This window comes from Thermobia domestica, chromosome 11 (genome assembly GCF_964235325.1).
Source record: "Thermobia domestica chromosome 11, izTheDome1.hap1.1, whole genome shotgun sequence".
Classification (NCBI taxonomy): domain Eukaryota; kingdom Metazoa; phylum Arthropoda; class Insecta; order Zygentoma; family Lepismatidae; genus Thermobia; species Thermobia domestica.
Genome location: NC_137464.1, coordinates 80,602,505 through 80,615,139, shown reverse-complemented (window position 1 = coordinate 80,615,139; position 12,635 = coordinate 80,602,505).

Here is a 12,635-nt window from a genome sequence, read left to right as displayed (position 1 = left end):
TCTTTTTTCAAATTTAACTATATCTTTTAACTGTACAGGAAACTCAATACCATCACAATATTTCTTTTGTAATTCATTAACAAGTTGTTTATAATGAGAGGGTCTTTGAGGATTTTTTGAAACGGTTCTATCAATAGGTTTTAAATAACTTGCAATAGAATATAAGAAACATTTATTATCTTTATTTTGAATATTCATTACTGCTTTCTTATCTTTAATCTGCTTTGGAAGTTCAATATAGGAAGAAGCTCTTAATGGTACACCTTGTCTCAAAAAGGTTGAGCGCATTCTTTACTGGTGTTTTGAGGCAAAAATTTTCTAAGTCCAGCTTCGGGTATCTTCGGGAAAAAGTAAGCCAGGTTCGAACCTCCAAGCCAGCCTTTGCAATCGGGAAAAAGTTTGCAGGTGTGTTTTTCTTCTTTTAAATATAATAAGACTTGTTACCAAGTGTTTAAAAAAGCAACATTGATTGAAATACTTAAGGATACAATATTTCGAAACCTTTTTTTTTTTAATGTCAGCACATGCTTGTTTGTCATTTAGCTGTCCATACGTAATGGAACATTTAAATACGTTAAAGAATCTTTCCATATATAAAAGAATGCTCAAAGTTAAGAAATAGAACATAATTATCGCCTGAGTACTAAAATGAAAGTCAAAGTAGAACAGAAACAGCGTTTGTAATGGATATGAATGTCATAATTATCTTGAGATCCGTTATACATCGCTAGAAGCATAATTGTAGAAGTCCTTGTGTTAGCTCATTGGTAAGCTGTCGGATTTCAAATCATAAGGTTGAGAGTTCGGATCCCGTCTGGGTTAATCATTTTTTTTAAAATTATATTTTCTGCAATGCATGAAAAATTATATAAAATAATTATATTAGAATACATAAGTTGTGTATATATAACATAATCATTGCAGAACATAGTAATTATTATGTTTAAAATATAACATCTAAGATAATTTTCACAGTAGGTCGGTATTATATATGAGGATGTAAATACAAGTTAGGAAAATCATTTAATAGCAATAAATAAGTTATGTAGTGTATTTATTTGCATCTATTTGTCATACAGATGTAACTTCTCAATATTCTCATTACAGCATGTCATTTACATTCGTGAAATACAATATATTCCTACGGATATAGAAAGTGTATAAACAGAGTACCCAAAGTCGTATCCTGCTTCAAGACACATAACTTTTCCCGATCCCCTTAACGTCACGGGAAGAAACACAAACTCTCTTTAGAACGGAATGTCGTTACTTAGAGTCTCATTCGAATACGTTGAATATGCTTTTGTATATTCATCTCTCTCTCTCTCCCTTTCGCTTTGTTTATGTGTGTGTGTGTGTGTGTTGCGGAATATCCCAAGTTGAATACAACATTTGCCAAGTATATGAGCATCATTGTCATCGAATACCAGAAATAGAAAGTCGTGTTTCTTCAGGTTGGGTTTGCGTGTTCATGTTAGCTCACTGGTAGAGTACGGACTTGCCAATAAAGAGGTCTTGAGTACAAAGCCTACAGCTAATTATCATTCTTTTGTTAGTAGGATTGCACAGAAATCGGATACAAGGAGTGGTTTACTTCTAGAAATATTTTCAGAAGCGTTTAGGTAGCCCTGAAAAGGGCTGTTTTCGGGAGTTAAGGCGGGGACATTAATATTGCGTCCAAGACCCTTCTGAATTTATTACACGCTCCATTCTTCTGGGCATGGAATCTATTACATGGGTGACAAATCTATCTCCTTCCCCTACCTCCAGCCATGCTTCGGAAACAAGATGTCACAGGTCATCCTGAGTTCTTGGTGGATCTGCCTCAGGCCAACTTTCCCTTAGAGTACGCTTCACTTCTGCCCACATATTTTCCATGAGATTAAGGTCTGCTCCACGAGCGGCCAGTCGATTAAATCAATCTCAGGGTGCCCTGCGAACCATTCCTGAATCACACGGGAAGTATGTATTGGCGACTGGTATTGCTGGAACTGAATTACACCATCAGGCTGAAATACTCGTACAGATAGCACCATGATATTACTGATAATGTCTAAGTACTGAGCATTGTCCAGATGTCCTTCAATTCTATGAAACTGTCCTGCTCCGCGACTGGAAATCCAACCCCAACATAAAATAGATACATGGCCACTGCGATTGCAATCAGCCACATATCCATGGTCATATCGGGTGCCTCTCGGACGATACACAAAACGGCGTCCCTCCTTTGATGTTGTGAATATGGATTCATCTGAGAAAACTACGTTTTCCCAATTGAGACCCACATTCACCTGTGCAAACGCGAGACGGTAAATTTTGTGGTCGTCTGAGAGTTTTTCCTTCACGGCAGCAACACGGCCACGTAACCCAGCATGACGAAGCCTTCGCAGAGCTGTATGCTTACTACCAGGATAGAGAGAAACTTCCCTTAGCTGTCTAGACGTCCTTAGTGGGTCTAACCGGGCTTCGTTTACTAATCTCGCATCTTGGGCTTCGGTTGACACATGCGGACGACCAGGAGATCGTAAATTATCAGTCTGACCTGTAGCACCATATTTCCGAATCCATCGCCTTCTTGTAGAGGCCGGGACACCTACTCGCCTGCTAGCTGCAGATGCAGAATAACCTTCCAACTCCCATAAAGTAATTACTGCTGTACGTCTATCCATAGTTACCAATGTTCTGAGCTGTGAGAAGGAAGCAATAGGTAAAAGCTAGTACCTGACGTGTGATTGGTTACTTGCACGACACGCCTACTGTGGGAAACAGCGTTGCCAGATCTAGCATAATGATGCTAGATCTAGCATAATTTGCATGTCTCTAGCATCTAGCAGCTTGCTTTTAGCATCCTGCTCAAATCTAGCACAATTTCAGCAAGTTTATCAAAAAGCCGTAAAACCTGGAGATGAGAAAGAAGTTGGTCGTGGGAAGAAAAAGAACGGCAGAAATGTATCCTCTTCCATTGATTCATACAGTCGGTAAACCATACAGGCAGTCTTATTTTCCGAAGTAAGTTCGAAACGTCTTTGGGCTTTTTTGTGGCTCCACCCAGGGTTTTCTAATCCTTTAACTCCGAGGCATGGGCGGAGCTATGGGGGACATTCTCCCCCCAACTTTTTGACAACTACTCCATCTTTATTTCTGACTTCATGATCATATTTATTCCTGAAATGACAGCTCCGAGACCGACCAAAAATCTGCCGCCCCCCCCCCCCCCAGCAGACGATTCCCAACTCCCCTTATGCTGCGAAGTAATTTTCTTTCAAAATATGTAAACAAAAACTTTGCATTCATTTATACGATATATACGCCATTGAGTCTGGCAACGACTGCATTAATTTAGTTGAGTTAAAATTTTGGTGCGTGAAGTATTGAGTTCTATCCATGCATTCTTGCTCTCTGTGTATTTTAAGTTACGTTATCGTATCTCAACTTCGTTTTTTTAAACTCCTGAATTAGTAATTATGAGGATCTAGCATAATTTGACCGAATCTAGCATAAGTTCGATCAGGTTTTGGAATAATTCCGAGCTGTGAGTCTGGCAACGCTGGTGGGGAACGACTTGGTCAACGACTCGCGAAAGAAATCTGAAAATGGTGCGCCGTAATAATAATATCAAAAACAGTTTTTATAAAGGAATATTAATACATACGAAAAGCTGTTTAAAGAATGAATTGTTATACTGACTTTACGCGTATAAAAACATATACCATATACCAAACAGATTGAGCGATATGATGATAGCTGTTTTGAGACAAACTCTTTCGAAGTCCAACTTCGGGTATCTTGGGAAAACAGTAAACTAAAGCTGCTGGTTCGAACCTCCAAAGCCAACCTTAGTAATCGGGAAACGATGTACAGATATGTTATTCCTTCTGTTAAATATAATAAGACATGTTGAAATGGTATTAAGTGTAGAAAAAAGTAACATTGAAATACTTAATGATACAATATTTCGAGACTATGTATTCACACTCTCGTTTCGTCATTGTGATTTCCATACGGAAAAGAGCATTTACGTATGAGCTCAGTTATATTTCAGAAGCAGCTTCCGAAAAGCGGTCATGTTAGCTCAGTGGTACACCACCGAGCGTTTAAATCGTGAGTTCGATACCCGTTCAGGTGAAATTCTTTTATGATATTCTACTTTTCCTCAATGCATGAAAATTATGTAAAATAGTTACATTACAATTCATCAGTTGTATATATCAGTTGAATGTATATATTCATATCATCAGTTGTATATATCAGTTGAATATATATATTCATATCATTTCACGACATAAGTAATTCTTATCTTTAAAATATAACATCTGAGGTATTGACAGAACGTCGGTGTGTTATGTGTGAATATTGAATACAAATTTAAAAAATCGTGTAATAGCAATAAATAAGTTATGTAATGTATTTATTTGCAGCTACTTTCATCGCAGATAACTTCTCAATATTCGCATTACAGCATTTAGGTAGAGCATATCGAAAATCGGATCGTGGTCCAAGACAAAAAACTAGCTAGCCCCAAACTGTCACGTAAGAAATTCGCGAATCGCAAAAGTAAAGTGAAGAGATTGAGAGCGGTAATTCCTTAATCGCTCTCTCTCAACTCCCTCTTATCTGCATTTATACACATAAAAGTGTATGTATGTATGTTCCAACATAACTCATGTATGCCTAGAGCAGGGTTTCTCAACCTGGGAGTCGCGGCCCCTAGGGGATCGCGAAGATAGGCGGAAGAGATAAATATAGTTAGAATCTAATACCAGAAATTATTTTTAAATATTATTTTTAATTTTGTTCTGATAGGCATACTTTTATTTTTTATACACACTGTAAAGAACAATAAAAAATAAGTCTACTGAACATTTTCAAAGGGTGTAGAATTCGTGTTACTATTCGGTTGAAAGTCTCTTGTCGTCGCGAATTCTGTCAAGAAATTTGAAGCTTAAAATATACAAAACGATAATCATGCCTGTTGTTCTGTATGGTTGCGAAACATGGTCGCTTACTTTGAGGGAAGAACATAGACTGAAAGTATTTGAGAACAAGATCCTTAGACGAATATTCGGACCCAAGAGGAACGGGAATGGGGAATGGCGGAAACTTCATAACGAGGAACTACATAATTTATACGGTTTACCCAACATTGTTAGGGTCGTCAAGTCTAGAAGGCTTAGGTGGGCAGGTCATGTAGCTAGAATGGAAGAAAGTAGAAACGCTTTCAAAATCTTGACTGGAAGACCAATCGGAAAACGACCATTAGGAAGACCTAGGCGCAGATGGAAGGACAATATTAAGATGGATCTCGCTGAGATACGAATACAAAGTAGAAACTGGATCCAATTGGCTAAGGATAGAAGTCAGTGTAGAGCTTTTGTGAACGCGGCATTGAACCTCCGGGTTCCATAGGCCATAGAGTTAGTTAGTTAGTAGAGTTGTTTAAAAATGAATTTAAATCAAAGAGGTATGATATAAAACTAATGAGAACTGTATATAGAAATACTAGAAAAATACACATGCAACAAAACCTGCACATTGAAATACAATTAAAATTAAAACCTAATGAGACACCTAAGCATGGTGTAATTTCACTAGTTCAGCAATGTCCGGTTCAATCTTCATGACGAACATTATCAAGCCATTTTCAACTGATAAGCGATTTCTTATCTTTGTTTTAATGTTTACCATAAAAAACACACTTTCGCACAAGTACGATATAGCAAATGGAATTATTACTTTTAAAGCAGCAATCCCCAGACCAGGATATTCTTCTCTCCTCATCAGGCAGAACTTGTCCAAGTCTTCGTTACAAAAAAAAAAAACAGTTGCAAAGACTTGTCGCATGATCGTTCTATTATTTGGTCAAGAAGTTGTGGGAAGTTGTGGGTCGCTGGCAAGAGCGTGTGATAAAAGGAGATCGTGATAGGAATTAGATTGAGAACCACTGGCCTAGAGTAATTTTAACCACATTTCTTATAGTTTCGAAAAGAGTGCTGTCGGGTTACCTATGGTGAATGGGAGGGGGATACATATAAAAGATTGCTAGAAAATGATCGATATTAGATTCATAGTTTTCGGGGTCGCTTAGATAAATAGTGAGACTTTCAATTTCGCTTAACTCCGATTAAGCTTTCATTAATAGGGATGGGCACGAACGACTTTTCTTTGAAACTCGACTCGACTCGAAACAGACATCTTTGAGGTCTACTCTTGGACTCGGCGCGAAAAATATCTTCCAACTCGACTCGGATTAGAGTCAAGTCGAACCAAAACGAGCAAAATCTTGTGTGTAGCCCTACCTAGACAATACATAGACAATAATTATTCTATCATCAATTATACTACTATTACTACAAATAATAATAATAATAATAATAATAATAATAATAATAATAATAATAATAATAATAATAATAATAATAATAATAATAATAATAATAATAATAATAATAATAATTAGGCAATGGGACTAATGTGAAATGTGGACTAATGTGGACTAATGGGAAATGCTGCACTGTTAGCGGCGCTGAAAACTTACGATTCGATTCTAATATCGAAGGATTTCGATATCTTTATGTCGCTACGTAACCACCCTGGGTGCTAATGGGAGCTTAATTGGACTTGAATTGAAAGTAGAACTATTCACCTAAGCGACCACGAAACTATGGATTCGATACTAATATCGACCCGTTTCTAGCATTTTTGATATGTATCCCGACAGTACTCTTTTTCCAGACTGTAAGAAATATAGTTAAAATTGCTCTAGATATATCAGAATTATGTTTAAAAAACACACATAAATCCACTTTTATATTCTGTATAAATAGAGAGTGAGCGAGCGAACGAGCGAGAGAGGGCGACTCAAGGCATCACCACTTCCACATTGCAAAAGCATATATCAGGAATTGAATTGAAAATCTATGTAAAGACTTTATGCTGTGGCATGCTTCATAAGGACAATTCCAGTCTGCTCACGTGACCTTTGGGGTTCATGATTTTTTTTGCGAGCGTTCCGACTTTGGGTTCTCTGTTTATACCTTCTGTTTATGCATCGAATAACTTTTCAAGAACATAAATGACATTCTATATTATGAATGTTGAGAATTACCCTCTATATGACAAATAGCTGCAAATAAATACACTACATGATTTATTTATTGCTATTGAACGAGTTTCTTAACTTGTATTTACATTCTTATATATAATACCGATCTACTGTGAAAATTATCTCAGATGTTATATTTTAAACATAATAATTACTATGTTCTGCAATGATTATGTTATATATACACAACTTATGTATTCTAATGTAATTATTTTATATAATTTTTCATGCATTGCAGAAAATATAATTTAAAAAAAAATGACTAATCTAGACGGGATTCGAACTCTCAACCTTATGATTTGAAGCCCGACAGCTTACCAATGAGCTAACACAAGGACTTCTAGAACTATGCTTCTAGCGATGTATAACGGATCTCAAGATAATTATGACATTCATATCCATTACAAACGCTGTTTCTGTTCTACTTTGACTTTCATTTTAGTACTCAGGCGATAATTATGTTCTATTTCTTAACTTTGAGCATTCTTTTATATATGGAAAGATTCTTTAACGTATTTAAATGTTCCATTACGTATGGAGAGCTAAATGACAAACAAGCATGTGCTGACATTAAAAAAAAAAAGGTTTCGAAATATTGTATCCTTAAGTATTTCAATCAATGTTGCTTTTTTAAACACTTGGTAACAAGTCTTATTATATTTAAAAGAAGAAAAACACATCTGCAAACTTTTTCCCGATTGCAAAGGCTGGCTTGGAGGTTCGAACCTGGCTTACTTTTTCCCGAAGATACCCGAAGCTGGACTTAGAAAATTTTTGCCTCAAAACACCAGTAAAGAATGCGCTCAACCTTTTTGAGACAAGGTGTACATACTTATTTAATCTGATTTCTAGGTGTTTAATTTGATGTAACGTCCATCCTGATCCTCGGCCTTGAAATTCTTCCATTTCTCTACGAAGTTTTTGTTTGGCATAAGATATATATTCACTTAAGTCAGTTGATTCTAATATTCTCTCGTTTGATGTTTTGAAATTGCGTTCTTGTATTTCTTTATCTTTTATATAATCACAAATGAGAACAAGGTTTACTGTAACTGGATGAAATTTTAATTCCTCTTTGATTTTGTTAATAGCAACTCTTCCACTTGTATCTAAAAATTTTATTGGATCTTTATATCCTCCTGTGTTTTCAACTTTAACGGTTTGTAAGCGCTTCTTGAATGCTGTTTCTTCTAATTCTACTTTGATGGGTATACGTGCTGGCTTCGGTTCTTCAAATACTTCTTCTTTAAATGGGAATATATTTCTAATCTGTTCATCATCATATTGTTTAAGAAGGTTTATTAGTTCTGCTTTTCTTAATCCGGAATATCTTTTGATTCCCTTTTCTTTACATAAGTTTTTTAATTCAACAACAGTATGTTTAATTAAACTCATAATTACTCTATCGTTTTATATAGAAAATCTTACTATTACTCAATTGTTTATCTTCGCCGAATTATTTCTAGTCATTTTTTGTATTATTTTACTTCCATATATCCTAATACAACGCTTAACATTGTACACTCCTGCCATTGTCTACATATTACACGTTGTATTAGAACACGACTTTTATGGGAATAACCCATCAAAGTTACATATACACATATTAAAATTACATCATTTTTGTAAACTAATTCATCATCGTCATAATCATCACTACCATATTTATATTCATCATCACTATCCAAATCAGATGTTTTTTGTTGTATTATTGATAATTCTTTTTCCTTTAACAGTATTTGCTTCTCTAGTAGTGCTGTTATGAGTTTAAGATCATGATGAATTAATTTAAGTCTATCATGTAATAAATCAAAATATGTCTTCATATTTATTATATAGAAAATTAGCAAAAATGATCATTATTTTTTAAAATTTATATATATACGATAGAGTAATTATGAGTTTAATTAAACATACTGTTGCTGAATTGAAAAACTTATGTAAAGAAAAGGGTATACGAGGTTATTCAAAGCTTACAAAAGCAGAACTAATAACCTTAATCAACGAACACAGAACAACTACCACAAGTTCACAACAACTAACTGAACTTATAAAAGACATGGTTCAAAAATTAAATCCTGAACATATCGTAAACTACTTTGAAAATCCACTTTGTAAAAATATAGTTATAGATGTGCTTAATAATCGAAATGTCGAAGAATGGAGACAAATTTCAGAAATAAAAGATTTATCCGATAACTTTCTACATACTTTTAGAAACAAGATAAATTGGTATTCAGTTACATTTAAACATAATCTATCACTTTCTTTTATTGAAAATCACAAAGAACACATTGATTGGGTTAGATTATCAAGAAGAAAAGATCTGACTCAACACGAAAGCATTATTAGTAAGTATGGCGATATGATTTTCTGGGATGAATTGTGTAAGCCAAAGTTTGATTCAAGGTATGGGCGATATTCTCATCTAAAACCAGAATTCGTATTAAAACATAAAGAACATGTAAGACAACATATAAGATGGTATTATTACACTGATGAATATGCTCGACAAATGACGGAAGATTTTCTTAATGAGTTTAAAGAAGAGATTGATTGGCTTGCATTCACTGAAAAAAATAACTGGAGAAAGTATACAGAGAAACAAGCTATTAATTTTTGTACACAATTCAGAGAATACTTATATTGGGATATAATCTCTTATCATTCAAATTTGCTCACACTTGCATTCCTAAGAACCTTTAAAGATAAACTGGGATGCAGTTTCTATAAAGTGTCATATTGAAAGCAAAGAACAAACAGCCTTCTTGAGCGAATTTAATTCTCTTATCAATTGGCGAGCTATTACACCGAAACTAGATGAAACACATGTAAGAAAATACCAAAATAGAGTTTATTGGCCAAATGTTAGTTTAGATGATAAAAGCGAAAAATTCATTCTCGAGTTTGAAAGCAAAGGTTTAGATTTAAGTGAGATAGTATATACTTGTTGGAATAGGAGTTTTTCTGAAAGCTTTATAATGAGAATCAAAGACAAGATCAATATAGTTGAATTCTTAAGATTAAATAGGCATGTTAGCGATAGCCTTAGAAACAAACTAATGTTACTTTCATCAGGTTTACGCTTAATAGAAAACTCAGAAGAATGTCCAATATGCAAAGAAACAAAAACTCAATTGTGTAAAACAGCATGTGAACATGTGTTCTGTGTTGAGTGTATGGTTACCTGGTTAGGGAATAATAACACTTGTCCTTTGTGTAGAACGGTTATATATAATAATAATTGATAACCCGGTTTATTCTAGATATTGATAGCATGTTTTTATGTAGAATTAGGTTAGTGTAGATTAATGTTAAACTTTTATGATCAATAATCATAAAAGTTATATTTACATAATCCTTACCTTTATAAATATCTCCATCCACATGATAATCATACTTTTTCTTTTACTTTATTTAGAAGGTTGATTGAGTCTCCCTTACAACTAAAACAATCATCATTCACAAGTGGAATGATTCACTATTCATACTAACCTTTTATGTAATAATAACCATAAAAGACATTATATATTTACACTACAACATTACTTTTATCTATCCAACTATTATGTGAATCATCAAACCCTAACCATTTAACAAACACTTTATTACCTTTCTTTCTCAATATTTTTTCAACCAAATACTCATCCTTATATTTAGTTTTCAATAATTCTGGTTCATAAAATCTTCCTCTAACTTCTTCATTGTTTAAATCTTTAATTTTATATGTTGGTGGATTAGATGGTATAATCTCATTAATAACAAACACTTCTGCTGACCAATTTGGTGTATAACCTTTCTCAAACAAACCTTTAATTTTACTTATACGAACATAATCGCCAATCTTATACTTTAACTTAACAGACTTATATTCTTTCTTATACACTTTCTTTAATATTGTTCGCTCATTTTTCTTATTCACTTCTACAGGTTTCATGCCAATTGTTCTATGTACTTTGTTATTATATTCATCAACCAAAACTTGCAATATTTTTAACCACTTATAATTACCTTGAACAGTAAATTTTTTCCACATATTTTGTTTAAGTGTTTTGTTAAATCTTTCAACAACAGAAGCTTTTTTACCACTATATGTTGAGTAATGATTGATATTGTTTTTTCCCATCAAATCTTCAAATTCTTTATTGTAAAACTCTTTACCTTGATCTGTTTGTAAATTATTAGGTTTTCTTATTTTTAACACTGATTCAAATGCTTCTGTAACATTCTTACCACTCTTATCTTTAACAGGAACAGCAAACGCATATTTTGAAAACACATCTATAATCGTTAGCAAATACTTATACCCTTTATTGATTTTGGAAATACCTTTTAACACACCACTATCCATTTCCACAAGATCTGCTTGCCATAAGTCATCTATACCTTTAACAATAACACTTAACCTAGGATAATTTTTTCTAGATGGTTTATGAATTTCTTCTATAATATCTTCTCTAATACCTTCACCTTCATATAGTCAATCGCGCTTTTTAATGAATTGAGATTTATTAGTACCACATACAACACATATACCTTTCTTAACATATCTCCCATTCTTTGTCTGTTCTATTCTAATGTTATCTATTTTTGTATTTGTTGATTTCTTACACTTAACACAATACATCATTATTTATTAAAAGAAAATAATTAAGGTTCTCTTTCTATATACATAATAACTTCCAATAATTTTCCTTCTTCCATAGCTGAATTTTTTGTGCTTGAAACATAATTTTATCACCCTTTTTAATGTTTAATGGCAAATTTACCACTAAAGTATTGTTCAAAAATATATCTAAAAAGTATCTATCCAAACTTAATTCCATATGCATTATTTTTCCATTGTAGAGAAACTCATAATCATTAGATAGATTAAATATTCTGAAGATTGGATTTGGAACATTTCTAGTTCTCAATCGACATAATAAATTTATAGTTTCTTTTTGCATAATTAGATTAAAAGTTTCCTTTTTCATCATTTGAAAATCTTGTTTTGTTGTAAGTGTATTTAACAGGGATGATATTTCTGACTTATATTGATTAAATTCTGAAACAGGAAGTTTTGCTTTAAATAGAATAGTAACATTATTATTGGTCTTTTTAAATTCTTCCATATATTCACCTTTTAAAACCTCAATATCATCTTTCTTTATATGTGTGTCTTGTAATGATTTTAATACATCTTCAAATTTGTTTCTATCACTTTCTAATTGGTTGTTAATATCGCTTTTCACTAACTCGAGCTGGTTTAACGTAATAGCATCTTGTTGATCAATACCATTAGTTATATTAACTAATCTTTTTTGTGTAAAATCAATCCACGATCTATAATTTGTTGTGAAAATTTTATTTAGTTCAGATTTAAAATTTGTACGACTCATTAAATTTTCATGTGTGTCTCTTTTATATTTTTCAAATTCTTCATTCTTAACAACATTATCCAAATTCCTTAACTGCTCTTCACTAATATCACTTACCTTACTTTTAATATTACCAAAAATATCCATATTTATTATATAATAATTTGAGTTAT